At 48.5% G+C, this 24,687-nt stretch overlaps 1 long non-coding RNA gene across 1 annotated transcript; it reads right to left on the bottom strand.

Moving 5' to 3' along the window:
* Positions 1-1,262: 1,262 nt before the first annotated feature.
* On the bottom strand, positions 1,263-2,068 carry LOC119326621. The gene is made up of 2 exons (XR_005158079.1): positions 1,878-2,068; positions 1,263-1,777 (listed from the first exon to the last, which is right to left on the bottom strand). It is a non-coding gene; the product is annotated as an uncharacterized LOC119326621 (long non-coding RNA).
* Between the last annotated feature and the right edge of the window lie 22,619 nt (positions 2,069-24,687).

Genomic DNA, 24,687 nt, shown 5'->3' with positions numbered 1-24,687 from the left:
TACTACCAATACCAACAGAAGCTGTTGGGTCATCAAACAGGCCGGTAAATTAAACTCCGAGCACACGTGGAAAGGGTTGCCCAGCGAGGATGATGACGAGGAGCCCCGTCCACCAAACACAGTGGGACAGAAGAAATTTCCCCCGAAGTCAAGACGGTGAATATGATGTACGCTACTCACATCCCTAAAAGGGAGATCATATTCGGTTCGCCGAGTAACTTCCGAAGCAAAGACTTAATCTTCGACATCGTCCCTTTCCGCAGTGGCTATCACGCACTGCTCTGGCGAACTACGTTTGCCTGCACCAACGCGGTCCCGCATTATGCTTATCTAAAACTCAAAATGCCTGGACCACGCGGTGTTATAACAGTTCATGGAAACATGGATCGCTCCCTCCGTACCGAAGAACATACCGCAGCCCTCGCAGCGGAAGTGTAGGTCGGCCTTATCAAGCCGAAGTCCACATCGGCAGTCAAGCCATCGGACTCCGTCAAACGAGTCCGAACTACCCCGCATAATGATAATCCAGCTCGTCAGGAGCTCGACTAGCAATCCAGCCTCTGTCTTCGCCCCAACCAAGCGGTGGCGTATGTACCGCCTGCTCATTACTATGCACTAAAAATACCATGGGCGACGATGGAGGCATATCTCAGATAAAGTCCACAATACGGCTCAACCGTATCCGGACCCCAATCTATCTTTCTCTTAACTTCATTTTTTCTTTTCAGGTTCTTTATGTTAGGAAACGTTGCATAAAATAAAAAAATTCCTACGTTCACCAAGATCAATCTAGGAGTTCATCCAGCAACGAGAGAGAGGATTGCATCTACCACTACAGGAAACAGGTAATTTGCCGTCTGTGGATCACAGACGGCAAAGACTGAAATCCAGACGGCAAAGATTTTGCCGTCAGAAAGCAGACGGCAAACTCAGACGGCAAAGATAAGTCGGCAAAGAATACTTTGCTGTCAGCTTTTTATCGTGAAGACGGCAAAGACTTTGCCGTCAACCAAATCTACTTCACCGCCAGCCTTATAACTAACAGACGGCAAAGAATGCGGTCTTTGCCGTAAGTCAAAACATTTCTTTGTTGTCATCAAGACTAAACTAAAGAAGGCAAAGAATGTTTTTTATTTTTTATTTTTAGAAATAACGTCAGTGTACAGTGTGGCTAGAGCAAAAGAGGACGATGGCGTCACTATAGAGATTTGCAATACAGATCCAATAAGAATGAATGTATATTTCTTTAACAAAAAGAAAACGGATTCACAAGCTAGCCATTCTTCACAGGTATACATACGAGCAAGAATAACATATGAGTAGCAACTTCTAAGTGTTCTGCACATCAGATTTACACACGGACAAGTGCCAAAATACATCAAATTAAGATCCACTTAAAACGCATCAAGAAAGCAACACACACGTTGCTAGCCTGGGCAGCCTAGATCCACCGGAAGTAGCAGCGCTGCAACCGAACCAAATGTGTACAGGTCCCGGTCGCAGCCAGCAAGCATACTCGAGGACAGCACCAGTGCGACGAGGATGGGCATGGCAGCGCACCAGTGACAGGGTCCGAAAGCGGAGGCTGGCTTGGGTAGGAGCAGTGAAATGACTGGGCCGAGAGTCATTGCCAGACCTGCTGCTGGGGCGGCACACACCGGCGGATGGATCTAGCGCACATGCGGCTCAACACAGCCACGCCCACGGATCCCTTGGGGTGGCGATGCGGTTGATGTCGGTGGCACGAAGCTCCGCAGCCATCCATGGCTTTGGGTGCCTGAGAGGGAGAGGGCAAGGGGTGAGGTATGGGAGAGACATAAAGAAGGAGGAAGACAGGCAGGAAGAAGGAGAAGGAGGTAGGGGTGGCGGAGCTTGACCTGGTGCTCGTCAGCGGCTTGGGGAACGGCGGGAGGTGGAGGTGGATCTCGGCTGGGAAGGAGGAGAGGCGTGGGGGATGGGAGAGTGAGAACATGATAATGGAGAGAGAAGAAGGTGTTGTGCTTGGTGGAGGTGGAGAGGCGTAGTGAACGCGAGAGAGAGAGAAGAGGATAAGGGAGAGAGAAGAGGCGTGGGGACGAGAGAGAGAGAGAAGAGGAGGAGAGGCGTGGTGGAGGTGGATCATGCACAGGAGCAGCGCACGGTGGTGGATGGCTGCCACGTCATCGATCCGCGAGGTGGATCCGCGTGTTGTGCTTTCTTCTTTGCCGTCTGCGGTTTTTCCTATAGACGGCAAAGTGAGCTCTTTGCCGTCTGTAACAGAAAACATAGACGGCAAACTCTTTGCTGTCCGCATTTATATTTACAGACGGCAAAGTGAGCTCTTTGCCGTCTGTAAATAAAATTACAGACGGCAAAGACTCTTTGCCGTCTGTGGTTTTTGTTGCAGACGGCAAAGTATGTATTTGCCATCACCTGTTCATTGCCGTCTGCTGATGACGGCAAACCCGTTCTTTGCCGTCTGCCCCGACAAAATGCTGACGGCAAAGAAAGTACTGATGGCAAATCTCCTGTTTCCCATAGTGTACATACCCTTGTAGATCGCGAGCGGAAGCGTTCAAGAGAACGGGGTTGAGGGAGTCGTACTCGTCGTGATCCAAATCACCGAAGATCCTAGCGCCGAACGGACGGCACCTCCGCGTTCAACATACGTGCGGTCAGCGTGACGTCTCCTCCTTCTTGATCCAGCAAGGGGGAAGGAGAGGTTGATGAAGATCCAGCAGCACGACGGCGTGGTGATGGATGCAGCAGGGATCCGGCAGGGCTTCGCCAAGCGTCTGCAGGACGGAGAGGTGTAGCAAGGGGGAAGGGAGGCGCCAAGTGCAAGGGTGCGGCTGCCCTCCCTCCCCTCTAGTTTATATAGGGTCCCTAGGGGGGCACCGGCCCTAGGAGATGGGATCTCCTAGGGGGGCGGCGGCCAAGGGGGTGCCTTGCCCCCCAACGCAAGTGGAGGCGCCCCCTCCCCTAGGGTTCCCAACCCTAGGCGCAAAGGGGGCCCAAGGGGGGCACACCAGCCCACCAAGGGCTGGTTCCCCTCCCACTTCAGCCCATGGGGCCCTCCGGGATAGGTGGCCCCACTCGGTGGACCCCCGGGACCCTTCCGGTGGTCCCGGTACAATACCGGTGACCCCCAAAACTTTCTCGATGGCCGAAACTCGACTTCCCATATATAATTCTTTACCTCCGGACCATTCCGGAACTCCTCGTGACGTCCGGGATCTCATCCGGGATTCCGAACAACTTTTGGTTTGTTCCATACTAATATCTCTACCACCCTAGCGTCACTGAACCTTAAGTGTGTAGACCCTACGGGTTCGGGAGATATGCAGACATGACCGAGACGCCTCTCCGGTCAATAACCAACAGCGGGATCTGGATACCCATGTTGGCTCCCACATACTCCTCGATGATCTCATTGGATGAACCACGATGTCGAGGATTCAATTAACCCCGTATACAATTCCCTTTGTCAATCGGTACGTTACTTGCCCGAGACTAGATCGTCGGTATCCCAATACCTCGTTTAATCTCGTTACCGGCAAGTCACTTTACTCATACCGTAATGCATGATCCCATGACCAGACACTTGGTCACATTGAGCTCATTATGATGATGCATTACCGAGTGGGCCCAGAGATACCTCTCCATCATACGGAGTGACAAATCTCAGTCTCGATTCGTGCCAACCCAACAGACACTTTCGGAGATACCCGTAGTGCACCTTTATAGTCACCCAGTTATGTTGTGACGTTTGGCACACCCAAAGCACTCCTACGGTATCCGGGAGTTGCACAATCTCATGGTCTAAGGAAATGATACTTGACAATTGGAAAAGCTCTAGCTAAACGAACTACACGATCTTTGAGCTATGCTTAGAATTGGGTCTTGTCCATCACATCATTCTCCTAATGATGTGATCCCATTATCAATGACATCCAGTGCCCATAGTCAGGAAACCATGACTATCTGTTGATCAACGAGCTAGTAACCTAGAGGCTTACCAGGGACATGTTGTGGTCTATGTATTCACACGTGTATTACGATTTCCGGATAACACAGTTATAGCATGAATAATAGACAATTATCATGAACAAAGAAATATAATAATAACCATTTTATTATTGCCTCTAGGGCATATTTCCAACAGTCTCCCACTTGCACTAGAGTCAATATTCTAGTTACATTGTGATGAATCGAATACCCATTGCGTTTTGGTGTTGATCATGTTTTGCCCTAGGGAGAGGTTTAGTCAACGGATCAGCTACATTCAGGGCCGTATGTACTTTACAAATATCTATGTCTCCATCTTGAACATTTTCACGGATGGAGTTGAAGCGACGCTTGATGTGCCTAGACTTCTTGTGAAACCTAGGCTCCTTGGCAAGTGCAATAGCTCCAGTGTTGTCACAGAAGAGTGTGACCGGCCCCAACGCATTGGGTATGACTCCTAGGTCGGTGATGAACTCCTTCACCCAGATTGCTTCATGCGCTACCTCCGAGGCTGCCATGTACTCCGCTTTACATGTAGATCCCGCCACGACGCTTTGCTTGCAACTGCACTAGCTTACCGCCCCACCATTCAAAATATACACGTATCCGGTTTGTGACTTGGAGTCATCCAGATCTGTGTCGAAGCTAGCGTCGACGTAACCCTTTACGATGAGCTCTTCGTCACCTCCATATACGAGAAACATGTTCTTAGTCCTTTTCAGGTACTTAAGGATGTTCTTGACCGCTGTCCAGTGTTCCTTGCCGGGATTACTTTGGTACCTTCCTACCAAACTTACGGCAAGGTTTATATCAGGTCTGGTACAGGTCATGGCATACATTATAGACCCTATGCTGAGGCATAGGGGATGACACTCATCTCTTCTTTATCTTCTGCTGTGGTCGGGCATTGAGCCGAGCTCAATTTCACACCTTGCAACACAGGCAAGAACCCCTTCTTGGACTGATCCATATTGAACTTCTTCAATATCTTATCAAGGTATGTGCTTTGTGAAAGACCTATGAGGCGTCTCGATCTATCTCTATAGATTTTGATGCCTAATATGTAAGCAGCTTCTCCAAGGTCCTTCATTGAAAAACAGTTATTCAAGTAGGCCTATATGCTGTCCAAAAGTTCTATATCATTTCGCATCAAAAGTATGTCATCCACATATAATATGAGAAATGCTACAGAGATCCCACTCACTTTCTTGTAAACGCAGGCTTCTCCATAAGTCTGCCCAAACGCTTTAATCATCTCATTAAAGCGAATGTTCCAACTCCGAGATGCTTGCACCAGCCCATAGATGGAGCGCTGGAGCTTGCATACCTTGTTAGCATTCTTAGGGTCGACAAAACCTTCCGACTGCATCATATACAGTTCTTCCTTAAGGTGACCATTAAGGAAAGCCGTTTTGACGTCCATTTGCCATATCTCATAATCATAGTATGCGGCAATTGCTAACATGATTTGGACGGACTTCAGCTTCGCTACAGGAGAAAAAGTCTCATCATAGTCAATCCCTTGAACTTGTCGATAACCCTTAGCGACAAGTCGAGCTTTATATATGGTGACATTACCATCTGTGTCTGTCTTCTTCTTCAAGATCCATTTGTTTTCTATCGCTCGCCGATCATCGGGCAAGTCTGTCAAAGTCCATACTTCGTTTTCATACATGGATCCTATCTCGGATTACATGACTTCAAGCCATTTGTTGGAATCTGGGCCCGCCATTGCTTCTTCATAGTTCGAAGGTTCACCATTGTCTAACAACATGATTTCCAAGACAGGGTTGCCGTACCACTCTGGCGCGGAACGTGTCCTTGTGGACCTTTGAGGTTCACTAGGAGCTTGATCTGAAGTATCTTGATCACCATCATTAACTTCCTCTCTTGTCGGTGCTGGCACCACAGGAACATCTTCCTAAGTTGCGCTACTTACCGTTTCAAGAGGTAGTACTTCATCAAGCTCTACTTTCCTCCCACTAACTTCTTTCGAGAGAAACTCTTTCTCCAGAAAGGACCCATTCTTGGAAACAGAGATCTTGCCTTCGGATGTTAAGTAGAAAGTATACCCTATGGTTTCCTTAGGGTATCCTATGAATACGCATTTTTCTGACTTGGGTTCGAGCTTCTCAGGTTGAAGTTTCTTGACATAAGCATCGCATCCCCAAACTTTTAGAAACGACAGCTTAGGTTTCTTCCCAAACCATAATTCATACGGTGTCATCTCAACCGATTTAGACGGTGCCCTATTTAAAGTGAATGTAGCTGTCTCTAGAGTGTATCCCCAAAATGATAGCGGTAAATCAGTAAGTGACATCATAGATTGCACCATATCCAATAGAGCGCGATTACGATGTTCGGACACACTATTTCGCTGAGGTGTTCCAGGCGGCCTGAGTTGTGAAACGATTCCACATTTCCTTAAGTGCGTACTAAATTCATGACTTAAATATTCTCCCCCACGATTTGATCATAGGAACTTTATCTTTCGGTCACGTTGATTCTCTACCTCATTCTGAAATTCCTTGAACTTTTCAAAGGTCTCAGACTTGTGTTTCATCAAGTAGACATACACATATCTACTCAAGTCGTCAGTGAGAGTGAGAACATAACGATATCCTCCGCGAGCCTCAACGCTCATTGGACCGCACACATCAGTGTGTCTGATTTCCAATAAGTTGGTTGCTCGCTCCATTGTTCCGGAGAACGGAGTCTTGGTCATCTTGCCCATGAGGCATGGCTCGCATGTGTCAAACGATTCATAATCTAGAGACTCTAAAAGTCCATCAGCATGGAGCTTCTTCATGCGCTTGACACCAATGTGACCAAGGCGGCAGTGCCACAAGTATGTGGGACTATCATTATCAACTTTACATATTTTGGTATTCACACTATGAATATGTGTCACATTACGCTCGAGATTCATTAAGAATAAACAATTCACCAGTGGGGCATGACCATAAAACATATCTCTCATATAAATAGAACAACCATTATTCTCGGATTTAAATGAGTAGCCATCTCGAATTAAACGAGATCCTGATACAATGTTCATGCTCAAAGCTGGTACTAAATAACAATTATTGAGGTTTAAAACTAATCCTGTAGGTAAATGTAGAGGTAGCGTGACAACGGCAATCACATCGACCTTGGAACCATTCCCGACGCGCATCGTCACCTCGTCCTTCGCCAGTCTCCGCTTATTCCGCAGCTCCTGCTTTGAGTTACAAATATGAGCAACCGCACCGGTATCAAATACCCAAGAGCTACTACAAGTACTGGTAAGGTACACATCAATTACATGTATATCACATGTACCTTTTGTTTTGCCGGCCTTCTTGTCCGCTAAGTACTTGGGGCAGTTCCGCTTCCAGTGACCACTTCCCTTGCAATAAAAGCACTCAGTCTCAGGCTTGGGTCCATTGCTTGACTTCTTCCTGGCAACTGGCTTACCAGGCGTGGCAACTTCCTTGCCGTCCTTCTTGAAGTTCTTCTTACCCTTGCCTTTCTTGAACTTAGTGGTTTTATTCACCATCAACACTTGATGTTCCTTTTTCATCTCTACCTCTGCTGATTTCAGCATTGAATATACCTCAAGAATGGTCTTTTCCATCCCCTGCATATTGAAGTTCATCACAAAGCTCTTGTAGCTCGGTGGAAGTGACTGAAGAATTATGTCAATGACCACATCATCCGGGAGATTGACTCCCAGCTGAGTCAAGCGGTTGTGCAACCCAGACATCTTGAGTATGTGCTCACTGACAGAATTATTTTCCTCCATCTTACAGCTGAAGAATTTGTCATAAACTTCATATCTCTCGACCCGGGCATGAGCTTGGAAAACCATTTTCAGCTCCTCGAACATCTCATATGCTCCGTGTTGCTCAAAACGCTTTTGGAGCCCTGGTTCTAAGTTGTAAAGCATGCCGCACTGAATGAGGGAGTAATCTTCAGCACGAGACTGCCAAGCGTTCATAATGTCTTGGTTCTCTGGGATTGGTGCTTCACCTAGCGGGGCTTCTAGGACATAATCTTTCTTGGCTGCTATGAGGATGATCCTCAGGTTCCGGACCCAGTCCGTATAGTTGCTGTCATCGTCTTTCAGCTTGGTTTTCTCTAGGAACACGTTGAAGTTCAGGTGAACATGAGCGTTGTCCATTTGATCTACAAGACATATTGTAAAGATTTTAGACTAAGTTCATGATAATTAAGTTCATCTAATCAAATTATTTATGAACTCCCACTTAGACAGACATCCCTCTAGTCATCTAAGTAAAACATGATCCGAGTCAACTAGGCCGTGTCCGATCATCACATGAGACGGACTAGTTAACATCGGTGAACATCTTCATGTTGATCGTATCTTCTATACAACTCATGCTCGACCTTTCGGTCTTCCGTGTTCCAAGGCCATGTCTGTACATGCTAGGCTCGTCAAGTCTACCTAAGTGTATTGCGTGTGTAAATCTGGCTTACACCCGTTGTATTCGAACGTTAGGATCTATCACACCCGATCATCATGTGGTGCATCGAAACAACGAACCTTCGCAACGGTGCACAGTTAGGGGGAACACTTTTCTTGAAATTATTATGAGGGATCATCTTACTTACTACCGTCGTTCTAAGTAAACAAGATGAAAAACATGATAAACATCACATGCAATCAAATAGTGACATGATATGGCCAATATCATATAGCTCTTTTGATCTCCATCTTCGGGGCTCCATGATCATCTTCGTCACCGGCATGACACCATGATCTCCATCATCGTGTCTCCATGAAGTTGCTGACCAACTATTACTTCTACTACTATGGCTAACACGTTTAGCAATAAAGTAAAGTAATTTACATGGCGTTTCTCAATGACACGCAGGTCGTACAAAAAATAAAGACAACTCCTATGGCTCATGCCGGTTGTCATACTCATCGGCATGCAAGTCGTGATTCCTATTACAAGAACATGATCTCATACATCACATATATATCATTCATCATTCATCACAACTTTTGGCCATACCACATCACAAAACACTTGCTGCAAAAATAAGTTAGACGTCCTCTAATTGTTGTTGCAAGTTTTTACGTGGCTTCTATGGGTGATCTAGCAAGAACGTTTTCTTACCTACATACAAGCCACGACGTGATTTGCCAACTTCTATTTACCCTTCATAAGGACCCTTTTCATCGAATCCGCTCCAACTAAAGTGGGAGAGACAGACACCCGCTAGCCACCTTATGCAACTAGTGCATGTCAGTCGGTGGAACCTGTCTCACGTAAGCGTACGTGTAAGGTTGGTCCGGGCCGCTTCATCCCACAATACCGCTGAAGCAAAATAAGACTAGTAGTGGCAAGAAAGTTGACAACATCTACGCCCACAACAAATTGTGTTCTACTCGTGCAAAGAGAACTACGCATAGACCTAGCTCATGATGCCACTGTTGGGGAACGTTGCATAAAATAAAAAATTTCCTACGTTCACCAAGATCAATCTAGGAGTTCATCCAGCAACGAGAGAGAGGATTGCATCTACATACCCTTGTAGATCGCGAGTGGAAGCGTTCAAGAGAACGGGGTTGAGGCAGTCGTACTCGTTGTGATCCAAATCACCGGAGATCCTAGCACCGAACGGACGGCACCTCCACGTTCAACACACGTGCGGTAAGCATGACGTCTCCTACTTCTTGATCCAGCAAGGGGGAAGGAGAGGTTGATGAAGATCCAGCAGCACGACAGCGTGGTGATGGATGCAGCAGGGATCCGGCCGGGCTTAGCCAAGCGTCTGCGGGACGGAGAGGTGTAGCAAGGGGCAAGGGAGGCGCCAAGTGCAAGGGTGCGGCTGCCCTCCCTCCCCCCTCTTTATATAGGGTCCCTAGGGGGGGCCAGCCCTAGGAGATGGGATCTCCTAGGGGGGGCGGCGGCCAAGGGGGTGCCTTGCCCCCCAAGGCAAGTGGAGGCGCCCCCTCCCCTAGGGTTCCCAACCCTAGGCGCAGGGGGGCCCAAGGGGTCACACCAGCCCACCAGGGGCTGGTTCCCCTCCCACTTCAGCCAATGGGGCCCTTCAGGATAGGTGGCCCCACCCGGTGGACACCCGGGACCCTTCCGATGGTCCCGGTACAATACCGGTGACCCCCGAAACTTTCCCGATGGCCGAAACTCGACTTCCCGTATATAATTCTTTACCTCCGGACCATTCTGGAACTCTTCGTGACGTCCGGGATCTCATCCGGGACTCCAAAAAACTTTCGGTTTGCTGCATACTAATATCTCTACAACCCTAGCGTCACCGAACCTTAAGTGTGTAGACCCTACGGGTTCGGGAGATATGCAGACATGACCGAGACACCTCTCCGGTCAATAACCAATAGCAGGATCTGGATACCCATGTTGGCTCCCACATACTCCTCGATGATCTCATCGGATGAACCACGATGTCTAGGATTCAATTAACCACGTATACAATTCCCTTTGTCAATTGGTACGTTACTTGCCCGAAACTCGATCGTCGGTATCCCAATACCTCGTTTAATCTCGTTACCGGCAAGTCACTTTACTCGTACCATAATGGATGATCCCGTGACCATACACTTGGTCACATTGAGCTCATTATGATGATGCATTACCGAGTGGGCCCAGAGATACCTCTCTGTCATACGGAGTGACAAATCCTAGTCTGGATTCGTGCCAACCCAACAGACACTTTCGGAGATACCCGTAGTGCACCTTTATAGTCACCCAGTTACGTTGTGATGTTTGGCACACCCAAAGCACTCCTACAGTATCCGGGAGTTGCACACTCTCATGGTCTAAGGAAATGATACTTGACAGTTGGAAAAGCTCTAGCTAAATGAACTACACGATCTTTGAGCTATGCTTAGAATTGGGTCTTGTCCATCACATCATTCTCCTAATGATGTGATCCCATTATCAATGACATCGAATGCCCATAGTCAGGAAACCATGACTATCTGTTGATCAATGAGCTAGTCAACTAGAGGCTTACCAGGGACATGTTCTGGTCTATGTATTCACACGTGTATTACGATTTTCGGATAACACAGTTATAGCATGAATAATAGACAATTATCATGAACAAAGAAATATAATAATAACCATTTTATTATTGCCTCTAGGGCATATTTCCAACACTTTACAACCCACATGACCCTTTTTATGGTGTCAAGGGCCCTTTATCCGGCCCCTTATGAAAACTTATTCATTAAATCCTCTCAAAGGATCGCAGACCAAGGCGAAAAGCAGCGCAGATGTACGGTGGAGTACCTAAAGGATCTTTCAAGATCACCTTCCCCCTTGTTATTAAATACCTGTACACAACTTTCCCTTTTGCTAGGCATGTAAAATAGCCTCGATGCTTATAGCATCATCTGTACAAATACGTTTTGACCTATGAATCAAACTATAATGGAAACAGTATTTCGCCCAAATTACATGGCACTGGCTTATTCCTTATTCTGTATTTTTTCTTCTTTATCATCTGATTGCATGTACACCTTGGCTTGACCTAAATTGCCAGGGGCTCCATTCAGCCACGTACATGTATTAAATTTACTATAAGTCCAAACAATTTCACAAGTGTAATTCAGCGTCCCGAATCTAGCATTATATGCATCAGCTCCGAATCATGTCTTCGGTCAATAGTTGGGTGGCCCGGCTCCTGTGGTTACTACCTTACGTTCTGATTTTTCGGGTAAGGAAGTAAAGGGAGAACTACTGCGATTATGTTTCTGGTTGGCCGGATAAACACCTTAATAGAGAAAGTCGAAAACTGACTGTCATGATGCGGCGAGAGCTGGTCAGCTATTCGGTGACTCTGTATAAATCTCTTGCGATTTTTTCCGTGTCACACGAAGGACTAGTTTTTACCTGGTCAGGTGTTTACAACGCCCGAGTTCAGATCACCGAACAATACCAGGGGTTGCGCCTACAATTCTATCGTCAAACTCCTATGGCTAAGTGACAGTGATAAAGCCGCATGGTCTGATTGCCCGGTTCGCCGCACTAGCACCTCCTTCAAGGACCAAATAGTTTGGTTAAGTGTGTTTTTGTGCTATTCCGAACACCCCCATAGTATGTACGCGAGGGTCTGAAGCCGACGACTGGCCAACTCTCAGATTTTATAAACGGTCGCAACGGAGGATAAATAATTTCACAGGAAACAAGACTAAAATTATACGAATGATTTGTTTTCATTACAAAGTTTGGGCATCACAGGTACATTCATTCAAAAATGATATCCTTCGAACACAGGCCCTCTATAATGCGGGATCCTTCAAGGACGTCGTTGAAATACTTCTCTGGCGTACGATGTTCCTTGCCTGCAGGTTGCCCCTCGGTTGCAAGACTGGTGGCTTACATCTTCACCCACTGTACCTTGGCACGGGCAAAGGACATCCGGGCACCTTCGATGCAGACCGACCGCTTTTTAGTATCTAACCTTGGGTAGGCACCGACCAGCCGCTTAACAAGCCCAAAGTAGCTATTAGGTATTGGTTCCACTGGCTAGAGACGGACTATGACATCCTTCATGGCCAGTTCGGCCATCCTATGTAGCTCGGTCAACTCTTTCAGCTGACCACTGAGGGGCAAGGGCTGCTCCGGCTCAAGGTACTATGACTAGAACAGTTTCTCTGTTGAGATCCCCTCTTCGGCTCGGAAGAAACCGCAGCATCTGCAACACTTCGGGGCAGATCCGCAAACGCTCCTGGATAACTCCAAATGTGTGTCAGAAAGGTATACTTCCTCCTTATGTATTTGCTTTGCATATTAAAAGTCTTACCAGCCACGATCTTCTTGGCTTCGTGGATCTACTGATAGGCACCTTGATCTTCAACCCGGGCCTCCTTCGCACCTTGGAGCGCCGCAACAAGTTTAGATTCGTGATCCGACACCTTGCTCTCCAAAGACTCACATTTTCTTATAGCATCTATGAGATCTTGTTGGACTTCATCCAACCTCGCCTCATGCTTTTGGAGGGCGGTTCATTCCTAGACCACCTCCTTCTTGGCCTCGTTCAGTGCACTCTTGAGGGCTTCGACCTCACACGTGTCAGCTATGAGCATAAACATAAAGCTCAGTCAGATAACAAAGTGGAACTCATATCACTTCAGATATGCTTCGGTATAACATAACTTGTTTTGCCTCCAGCCTCCACTTCAGTTTGGAGACTTCGACCGCATGCGAGGCTGCTGCCAGCTTCGCAGCCTGCTCATCCAAGTAGACATATATGTTAGCTCATGTGAAGTGTTATTCGATCCTCTGTTCGGCCCTTCTTTGGGAAACGCCGAATACAGTCTCAGGGGCTATCTCCTGGAAGGTCTGAGGCGGGCTCATCCTCTCTTTTTCCTTGACCTTCTCGGTGTTGGACTCGATCCCTCTGTGCCACACCAGGAAATCCAACAGCTTGTCGGACGGGACCCCGGACACACACTTCTCCGGATTGAGCTTCAGGCTTATGTTGTGCAGGTTATCGAATGTTTCTTTCAGTTCTTTGATTAGGGTCCTCACCTCCCGCGACTTGACCACAATGTCATCAACGTATGCCTCTGCATTTCTCCCCAACTGCAGCCCGAGCGCGATGTGCATCAGCCGCTGGAAAGTTGCACCAGCGTTCCGCAACCCGAATGGCATCCAAGTGTAGCAGTACATGCTCCACAGGGAGATGAAAGCTGTCTTCTCGATATCCTCTGTCACCATCTTGATTTGATGATATCCCGAGAAAGCATCAAAAAACACTACAGATCACACACGGAAGTGGAATCCATGATCTGGTTGATACGCGGGAGTGGGAAAGGGTCCTGAGGGCAAGATTTGTTGAGGCTCGTGAAGTTGATGCATGTGCGCTCCTTCCCTCTTTTCTTGGGGACGATCACAAGATTCGCCAACCAATCTGGGTGCCGTACTTTTTGAATGATGCCAGCCTCTTGGAGCTTGCTGAACTCCTGGATGATGAACGCTTGCTTCTCTTGTGCATGATGCCGCGCTTTTTGCTCCACCGGGAGGGAACCACGTCACACCATCCAGTAGTGCTCAATTACCTCCCTTGGGACACCAACCAAGTCGGATGCTTCCCACGTGAATACGTCTTTGTTGGCCTTCAGGAAGAAAACTAGCGCCTCCTCCTGGTCCGGGGGAAGGCCCTCACCAATGGTGAAGGTGGGGCCCGAGCCCCCGATGTCGACATGCACGTGCTTTGTCTTGGCCCGGTCCTGAGAAAACAATTGCTTTTTCTTTGCGGGCGCGGCCTCCTGAGATTCCGCGGCGCCCCTGGCAGCAGAGCATGAAGCAGCCACGGCCCTGTAGGCGAGCTTGAGAACCCAAACCTTGTCTTTTGTATCCCCGACCACTGTGATGATGCCGCTGCTGGCCGACATCTTGACGATGTCTTAGCCTGGATAGGTCACCGCCATGAACTTGGTGAGGGTCGGATACCCTAGGATGTTGTTGTATGGGAGGCTAATGTGAGCGACGTCGAAGTCGATGAGCTCGGTGTGGTAGTTGTCGCGCATGCTGAAGGTGACGGGGAGGCGTATTGGCTCCAGGAGTTGGCCGAGCCCTTGACCACCCCCGAGAAAGGCTTGGTGGGAAGGAGCTAGTCGTATGGCACTTGAAGCAGGTCGAAGGTTTCCACCAAAAGGACGTTCAGGCTGGCACCTCCGTCGATGAGGGTCTTGGTCACCGCGAAGTTGCTGATGGTGGGCGTGCATAGCATGGGGAGGGCACCTGTCGCGGCCGTGGTCTTTGGGTGATCTCTTGAATTGAAGGTGATGTAGGTTTCAGGCCTGGCATGGCCCTGCATAGCCTCGCGTTGTGGCCGAGCAGAACCCTGGTGACGGAGAAACTGCTTGATGTGGCGGCCAAAAGCAGGCACTTGTGACCTGCTGATGACGCACACGACCGCGTGGGGCGCCAGAGCCGCGAAGCATGCGTCAACCTAGTCACAGAGTTCTCCCCAAGATGAGCTCGAGGCATGCGGGAGGTCGTGGAGCCAGCATCAAGAGGCCTCCAAGAGGGTCAGGGGGAACCAGTTCGGCATGGCCTTGTCGTTGCCTGCTACTTCTTGAATTTGCGTTGGTTTTTTCCTTAAAGAGGAAAGGTTAATGCAGCAAAGTAGAGATAAGTCTTTCCCTCAGTTTGAGAACCAAGGTATCAATCCAATAGGAGAAGGACACACAAATCACCAATACCCGCACAAACAATCAAACAACTTGCAGCCAACATGATAAAGGCGTTGTCAATCCCTTCATGGTTACTTGCAAAAGTGAGATCTCATAGATATAGATAAACAAAAGATGAAATATGTTTGGGTTTTTGGTTTATAGATGTGAAAATACAAGATTGCAAAATAGTAGATCGGAAACTAATATGATGGAAAATAGAAGATCGGAAACTAATATTATGGAAAGTAGACCCCGGGGGCATAGGTTTCGCTAGAGGCTTCTCTCATGAAGGCAAATAATATGGTGGGTGAACAAATTACCATCGAGAAATTGATAGCAAAGCGCAAAGTTATGACGATACCCAAGGCAATGATTATGCAACATAGGCATCACATCCGTGTCAAGTACACCGAAAGGATTCTGCATCCACTACTATTACTCCACACATCGACTGGCTCCTGCCTGCATCTAGAGTATTAAGTTCATAAACAACAGAGTAACGATTAAGTAAGATGACATGATGTAGAGGAATTAACTCAAACAATATGATGAAAGTCCCATCCTCGATGGCAACAATGCTATACGAGCCTTGCTACCCCTACTTTGTCACTGGGTGAGAACACCGCAGGATTGAACCCAAAGCTAAGCACCTCTCCCATTGCAAAAAAACCAACCTAGTTGGCCAAACCAAACAAATAATTTGAAGAGAAATACAAAGATACCAAATCATGCATATAAGAATTCATAGGAGATTCAAATAATATCCATAGATAAACAGATCATAAATCCACAATTCATCGGATCTCGACAAACACACCGCAAAAGAAGATTACAGCATACAGATCTCCAAGAACATCGAGGAGAACATGATATTGAGAATCAAAGAGAATAAGCCATCTAGCTACTAGCTATGGACCCGTAGGTCTGTGGTGGACTACTCACGCTTCATCGGAAGAGTAATAGAGTTGATGCAGATGCCCTCTGTGATCGAATCCCCCTTCGGCAGGGTGCCGAAAAAGGTCCCTGGATGTGATATCACGGGAACAGAAGGTTGCATCGGTGGAAAAGAGTTTTTGTGGCTGCTTCTGGTGGTTTGGGAATATTTGCCAATATATAGGAGGAAGATCTAGGTTAGGGGTCACCGAGGGGCCCACAACGTAGGGGGCGCGCCCTACCTCCCTGGGCCCGCCCTCCACGCTGGTAGCTGAGGGAGTCCTAGACTATGGGGTCCTCGGGCATCAGGGCTATGTGACTTGGGCTGGACTGATGGGCCATGAAGATACAAAGATAGAAGGATCTCCCCCGTGTCCGGATGGGACTCTCCTTTGTGTGGATGGCAAGCTTGGCATTCGGTTCATGTACATTCCCCACTCTTTAACCGACTTTGTATAACCCCAGATCCCTCCAGTGCCTATATAAACTGAGGGCTTAGTCCATAGGCAAGAACACAATCATACAGGCTAGACATCTAGGGTTTAGCCATAACGATCTTGAGGTAGATTAACTCTTGTAACCCCTATACTCATCAAAGTCAATCAAGCAGGAAGTAGGGTATTACCTCCATCAAGAGGGCTCGAACCTGGGTAAACATCGTGTCCCCTACCTTCTTGTTACCTTTGATCCTTAGACACACAGTTCGGGACCCCCTACCCGAGATTTGCCGGTTTTGACACCGACATTGGTGCTTTTATTGAGAGTTCCACTGTGTCATTGCTAGAAGGCCCGATGGCTCCATGAACCATCCACAACAATTCCGCCCTGAGGGAGACTTTTCTCCCTGGCCAAATCATTGTATTTGGCAGCTTCGCACTGCGTGCCAATTCGATTGGCCATCTTTACAGCCATAGAACTCAACACCAGAGATACGGAGGGGATCGTTTCACCGGCCGTCCCAGAATCACTCCTGGCTCCTTCTATCCTCGTCGAGCCGGACTCACCTCCATGCACCAGCTCCGGACTATCGAGGTCTGTGTTATACGAGCTCGGGCAGGGAACTCCTGCCCCGCCCCATGCTACCTCTTGAGCACTGCGTTGGTTTTCCCTTGAAGAGGAAAGGGTGATGCAGCAAAGTAGCATAAGTATTTCCCTCAGTTTTTGAGAACCAAGGTATCAATCTAGTAGGAGGCTCCTCAAAAGTCCCATGCACCTACACAAACAAACAAGAACCTCGCGACCAACGTGATAAAGGGGTTGTCAATCCCTTCACGGTAACTTGCGAAGTGAGATCTGATAGAGATAATAAGATAAGATAAATATTTTTGGTATTTTTATGATATAGATTGGAAAGTAAAAGATGCAAATAAAAGTAGATGGGAAACTTATATGATAAAAGATAGACCCGGGGGCCATAGGTTTCACTAGTGGCTTCTCTCAAGATAGCATAAGTATTACGGTGGGTGAACAAATTACTGTCGAGCAATTGATAGAAAGGTGCATAGTTATGAGAATATCTAAGCATGATCATGTATATAGGCATCACGTCCGTGACAAGTAGATCGAAAAGATTCTGCATCTACTACTATTACTCCACACATCGACCGACTCCTACCTACATCTAGAGTATTAAGTTCATGAAGAATAGAGTAACGCATTAAGAAAGATGATATGATGTAGAGGGATAAACTCATGCAATATGATATAAAATCCATCTTTTTATCCTCGATGGCAACAATACAATACGTGCCTTGCTGCCCCTGCTGTCACTGGGAAAGGACACCGCAAGATTGAACCCAAAGCTAAGCACTTCTCCCATTGCAAGAAAGATCTATGTAGTAGGCCAAACCAAACTGATAATTCGAAGAGACTTGCAAAGATAACCAATCACACATAAAAGAATTCAGATGAGATTCAAATATTGCTCATAGATAAACTTGATCATAAACCCACAATTCATCGGATCTCAACAAACACACCGCAAAAGGAGTTACATCGAATTGATCTCCAAGATGATCGAGGAGAACTTGGTATTGACAATCAAATAGAGAGAGGAAGCCATCTAGCTAATAACTATGGACCCGAAGGTCTGTGGTAAACTACTCACAACTCATCGGAGAGGCCTTCGAGATGATGTAGAGGCCCTTCATGGTCGATTCCCCCTCCGGCGGAGCGCCGGCAAAGGCTCCAAGATGGGATCTCACGGATACAGAAGGTTGTGGCGGTGGAATTAGGTTTTCGTGGTGCTCTTGGATGTTCTCGGGGTACGTGGACATATATAGGAGGAAGAAGTAGGTCGGCTGAGCCACGAGGAGCCCACGAGGGTGGGGGCATGCCCACCCACTTAGGGCGCACCGGGCACCCTCGTGGCCGCATCATTTGCTGCTTGACGTCCACTCCAAGTCTCCTGGTTTGCATTCGTTCCGAAAAGATCGCTCCCGAAGGTTTCATCCCGTTTGGACTCCGTTCGATATTCCTTTTCTTCAAAACACTGAAATAGTCAAAAAAAACTACAATTCAAGCTGGGCCTCCGGTTAGTAGGTTAGTCCCAAAATGATATAAAACTGTAAAGTAAAGCCCATAAACATCCAAAACAGGTAATATAATAGCATGGAACAATCAAAAAGTATAGATACGTTGGAGACGTATCACCCCGCTCCATGGATTCTTGCTTCCCTGTCCAGACCCCACTCTTAAACGAGGCTCTGGACTTAATGCCATCTCTCGTCATTATAGAAGGATCGTTGCTGAATTATTCCCACCCCGCACTAGGGGCCGAGAGCGGGAAGTTTATGTCCCACCCACCACCCACTTCATAGCCACTATTGAGGACTTAACCGACATGCTCGATTACGCTTCGGAGGACATCGACAGCATGGACGACGATGCCGGAGAAGAGAAAAGCCAGAACTAGCCGCTTACCGGATGTTGGACGGCTACTTCCACATATGACGTGTATATGGTGGACACACCCAAAGAGGATGACGGCGAAGGTGGGAAGGACCTAGTCGAGAATAATTCTCCTGTGGCACCACCAAAGCGTCGTTGTCAGCGGCGCCGCTCTAAACCGCGCCGAGAAAACGACAGTTACTGGCACCGGAGAAAACAATACTTCGGATAATGCCGAAGACCAAGAAGCCCCCATCGAACCAACATCCGAACATGATGATTGGGAGGAGGGGCAAGTAAACCCTGACGACCCCCTTGACAACGAGGGCTTGGAGGATAGTAACTACGTACCGATCTTCGAAGAGGACGAGAGCCTAGGCGACGAAGAGTTCATCGTGCCAGAGGAACCTTTCGAACAAGAGAGCTTTAAGTGCCAGCTAATAGCCACGGCAAGAAGCCTGAAAAAGAAGCAGCAACAGCTTCAAGCTGATTAGGATCTGCTCAATGACAGGTGGACTAATGTCCTGGAAGTCGTGGAATACGGCCTCGAACGCCCAGCCAAGAGTTACCCAAAGCACAAACTGCTGCCCCAATTCGACGATGAGGCCCCAGAGCCTATACTGCCCAGGTGTAACACTAGTGACGGACCTGACCGACCACCACGTGGACGAGACAGAGCGGCAACTCAAGCCGAACACCCACCTGCACCACCCCGCCCTAAAGGTAGAGAGACAGCAGCCGCAGGATACACTTATGACCTACGGCGGGACCTTGATAATAGAGCCGGTCTGACCAGATAAATATACAGATCAAGGGGGCAGGCCCCAGCGCGAGAAGACAGCCATCAAGCCCAGCGCGACAAATACAACTCCACCCGAGCCGAAAACCGCATACGGACACCATTTGAACTGCGTCGTGACGTGGCCCGATATAGAGGCGCCGTGCACCCCCTATGCTTCACCAATGAGGTGATGGAGCACCAGTTCCTAGAAGGGTTTACACCCATGAACATCGAGTCATACGATGGGACAACAGATCCCGCAGTATGGATTGAAGATTTCCTTCTCCACATTCACATGGCTCGCGGTGACGATCTACATGCCATCAAATACCTCCCCCTCAAACTTAAGGGGCCAGCTCGGCACTGGCTAAACAGCCTGCTAGAAAACTCTATTGGAAGCTGGGAAGACCTGGAGGATGCCTTTAGAGACAACTCCCAGGGCACTTATATCTGACCTCCAGACGCCGATGACCTCAGTCACACAGTCCAGCAGCCCGGAGAATCAACCAGGAAATTCTGGACCCAGTTCCTAGTCAAAAAGAACCAAATTGTCGACTGTCTGAACACCGAGGCTCTAGCAGCCTTCAAACACAGCATCCACGACGAATGGCTTGCCCGACACCTCGGCCAAGAAAAGCCGAAGTCCATGGCAGCCCTCACTTCACTCATGACCCGCTTTTGCACCGGCAAAGATAGCTGGCTGGCCCGTAGCAGCAACAGTACCAGCGATCCTGGCACTTCAGAAGCAAAGCATAGGAACGGCAGGCCTCAACACAATAAAAACAAGCGTCGGAGCAACACTGAAAATGCCGAAGACACGACAGTCAACGCCGGATTCAGCGGCTCCAAGCCAGGTCAACAAAAGAGGCCATTCAAAAGAAACAAAGACGGTTCATCTAGCCTGGACCGAATACTCGATCGGCCTTGCCAGATTCACGGCACCCCTGATAAGCCTGCTAACCATACCAACAGAAGCTGTTGAGTCTTTAAATAGGCTGGGAAATTAATCTTCGAGCACACGGGGAAAGGGTCGCCCAGCAAGGATGATGACGAGGAGCCCCGTCCACCAAACACGGGGGACAGAAGAAATTTCCCCCCGAAGTCAAGACGGTGAATATGATATACGCTACTCACATCCCCAAAAGGGAGCGCAAGCGCGCGTTAAGGGAAGTCTATTCTATAGAACCAGTCGCCCCAAAATTCAACCCATGGTCTGCGTGCCTGATCACCTTCGAACGCATGGACCATCCGACCAGTGTCCGTCATGGAGGTTCAGCCGCATTGGTCCTCGACCCAATTATCGATGGATTCCACCTCATGAGAGTCCTTATGGATGGCGGCGGCAGCCTTAATCTGCTGTATTAGGACACAGTCCAGAAAATGGGTATTGACTCGTCAATAATCAAACCCACCAAAACTATCTTTAAAGGAGTAATACCTTGTGTAGAGGCCCGCTGCACGGGCTCAATCACATTGGAGATCGTATTTGGTTTGCCAGATAACTTCCGAAGCAAAGACTTAATCTTCGACATCGTTGTCGGTGTCAAAACCGGTGGATCTCGGGTAGGGGGTCCCGAACTGTGCGTCTAAGACTAATGGTAACAGGAGGCAGGGGACACGATGTTTTACCCAGGTACGGGCCCTCTCGATGGAGGTAATACCCTACTTCCTGCTTGATTGATCTTGATCATATGAGTATTACAATACTTGATCTACCACGAGATCATAGAGGCTAAACCCTAGAAGCTAGCCTATGATTATCATTGTTCTTGGCCTACGAACTAAACCCTCCGGTTTATAAAGACACCAGAGGGGGCTATGGTTACACAGAGTCAGTTACAGAGAAGGAAATCTAGATATCCGAACATCCAAGCTTGCCTTCCACGCAAAGGAGAGTCCCATCCGGACACGGGACGAAGTATTCAGTCTTGTATCTTCATAGTCCAATAATCCGGCCAAAGTATATAGTTCGGCTGTCTGAGGACCCCTTAATCCAGGACTCCATCAATAGCCCCTGAACCAGGCTTCAATGACGATGAGTCCGGCGCGCAGATTGTCTTCGGCATTGCGAGGCGGGTTCCTTCTCCGAATACTCCATAGAAGATTTAGAACACGAGGATCGTGTCCGGCTCTGCAAAAACAAATTCCACATACCACCGTAGAGAGTATATTTTTCCACAAACCTAATCGACTGACAGCTTTTAATAGCGTGACACCCCGCCACAGCCCAGTCTTTATTTGAACCATTTTTCCTATCCAGCCACTACAAGTGTTGTGAGACGATTTTATTGGCACGTCTTGTCGAAGCAGAGATTGTGTCCCCCTTATCACGAGATTGTCATCAATACGGGCGTGGGTAACCCAACCGTGTTTGTTTTATATGACTCCTTGATTTTAGGCAAGTCCCAAACGATCACGCAGGGGACGCTTGCTATTCGTCCTCTTTATAAAGGGGCCAAGGCCAGTCCTTTTCTTCCCACGCTTGATCCTTCCCTTCCCACACCTCGAGTTCCAACACCCAAGGTCCAAGATAAAGCACTTCGGTCCTTCGACCATGTCTGGATCCAATTTTCAAGGCCGGTGGATGGCCTCCTCCATCACAGAGGAGGACATCCCGAAGCTCAGGGAGGCCAGGTATCTCACCGCCGAAATCCCTCGTAGGCTGCCTGCTCAAGGGCAGGTCATCCCCACTCCCGAACCCAACGAGAGTGTCCTATTTGTTTCCAACTTCCTCAGAGGGCTAGGTTTCAGTCTCGATCCCTTCGTGAGGGGGCTTATGTTCTGTTACGGGCTAGATTTCCATGATCTAGCTCTGGATTCCATCCTTCACATCTCGTCGTTTATCATCGTGTGTGAAGCCTTTCTCCGCATTACCCCCCACTTCGGCCTATGGCTCAAGACTTTCAACATGAGGCTGAGGGAGATTGATGGGCGTCACGCGGAGTGCGGAGGTGCTGTGATAAGCAAAGTCGTCGACGCCTCATGGCCGAAGGGTTCTTTCGCGGAAACATCTGATTATGGAAGCAGAAGTGGTTTTACATCACAGCTCCCCGAGGTACAAAGCGGACGGATGCTCCAGCATTCTACTCGGGCCCCCCGCCGCAACTGGCATCTTGGGTCAACAAGGGGCTGGATTGGGGGTCGATTAACGACGTGCTGACATTGCAAAGCCGCATCCGAGACCTGCTTAAGAGGGATATTTGTCTTGTCAAGATGATGCAAGTGATGCTGGTTTGTCGAGTCCTACCCTACCAGCATCGTCCTCTCCGTATGTGGGAGTTCAACCCGGAGGGACCGCGAACCATTCAACAATTCTTTGGCATGACGCTCAAAGAGATGTATGGGTCATTCTTCGGATCACGATTAAAGTGTCCGAACACCACCGAGGACGCGGGTCTCAATTGCAACCGTCTGGATACCCAAGTAAGTAATTCCTATACCAAACACACCATCCTTTATGTTTATCATAACACCATTCTGAAAGATTGCTCTCTGCCAGGACTGGCTGAGGAAGGCAGAGAGGATTAGGTGTTCGGCCCCTCTTCCCGAAGGCTCGCCGAATCCTTTGTTGACCAGGTTGCTTGAGCGCGCGCCATATTAGGTGCCATCAGGAGAAGACGAGGGGGGAATAGGGAAGCCACAGATGGGCCTCATTTTTTACACATCCAGATTGGAGGAGTAAGTGCCTCCGCGAAGAAGGATAATCGGGGAGGGGAATCTAAAATCCCTTCTCCCCCAGGTAAGAAAAGGGCCGCCTCTGAAGACTTGGGAACGGAGGCTTCTAAACGAGGGAGGAGAACCTCGCAAGGAGGCTGGCCCTCCACTGAGCCATAAGTAAAAGAGTGCTTCGGTAAATGTACCCCGTTTTATCTCCAAGGATAATGACCGAAACATATTTGTTGTAGTCCGGCTCGCAGCCCTTCTCCATAGAGTTCGTCCTCCAAAAATGATGGAGAGCGAGACACCTCCCCCTGCCTCCCCGTACATGGGGCGGATGACCCCGAGGTGTCGTCACAGAGGATTTCTCCCGATCCGTCGAGGCCAGAAGTTGACACTTCGGCTGCCCGAGTTTTGGGCTATTCGGCGCCCAGGGAGAACGATAGGAGGAGTCCGGGATTGTCCGACATACAGCCGGGCACCCTGATGGGTCTGTTGGGGCGAGCGACCATCTCAGAGACACATCGTACCTTAATGGGTACGGTGATTGAGAGGATTTCATCCGCCAAAAGCGGGTTGGACGAAGCCTTTGCGAGTCTGCTGAGCGGCTTCGAGGTACGCAAAATAATATATGTATTTGTGATGGTAATGCACATGCTAGGTGTGCTCTGTATAGATAGTAGCCCCTGAGACTCTGGTTACTGCCCAGACGTGGCAAACAGAGGATCGTAATCCTAGGTAATAATCGCGCTGCTATGTATGTGCAGGCGGCTGACTGTCTGGAGGCTAACCGAACTTCTGATTTTGCCGAACTAAAGCGGCAGCTGGACGTGGCGGATGCCGACATCGCGCTTGTTAACAAGCGGCTTGACGAGGCCCTGGGTATGTATGTTCGGCATGTTAGTGAATTGTAAGAGGAGCATTGTGCTAGTATCTTATAATATATTGTGACTGCAGATGGAGCTGCTGCCGTAGGACCCTTCGGGCGGAGCTTGCCCGAGCCAAGGAACAAGCTCGAAGAACTGAAGCGGCCACCCTGAAGGCGGTCAAAGAATTGAAAGCTGAACAAGCTGATCACTACCGGAGCGAAGAAAAGATAGCCCAGATGGCTACCGAGCTGAAGGATGTCGCCAAACGCCATGAGCTCCTTGAAGAGGAAAATCAAGCAAAAGAGGCTGACCTGAAGAAGGCCCTGGAGGCGGCCAAGGAAACCCGCTCTAAAATGACGGGGATGAGGGAGGAGCTTTGTAAAGGCGGGGAC

This window comes from Triticum dicoccoides, chromosome 6B, assembly GCF_002162155.2.
Source record: "Triticum dicoccoides isolate Atlit2015 ecotype Zavitan chromosome 6B, WEW_v2.0, whole genome shotgun sequence".
In the NCBI taxonomy this organism is placed as follows: domain Eukaryota; kingdom Viridiplantae; phylum Streptophyta; class Magnoliopsida; order Poales; family Poaceae; genus Triticum; species Triticum dicoccoides.
Note: the sequence above shows the minus strand (reverse complement) of the source record. Positions and strands in the feature narration are given on the sequence as shown.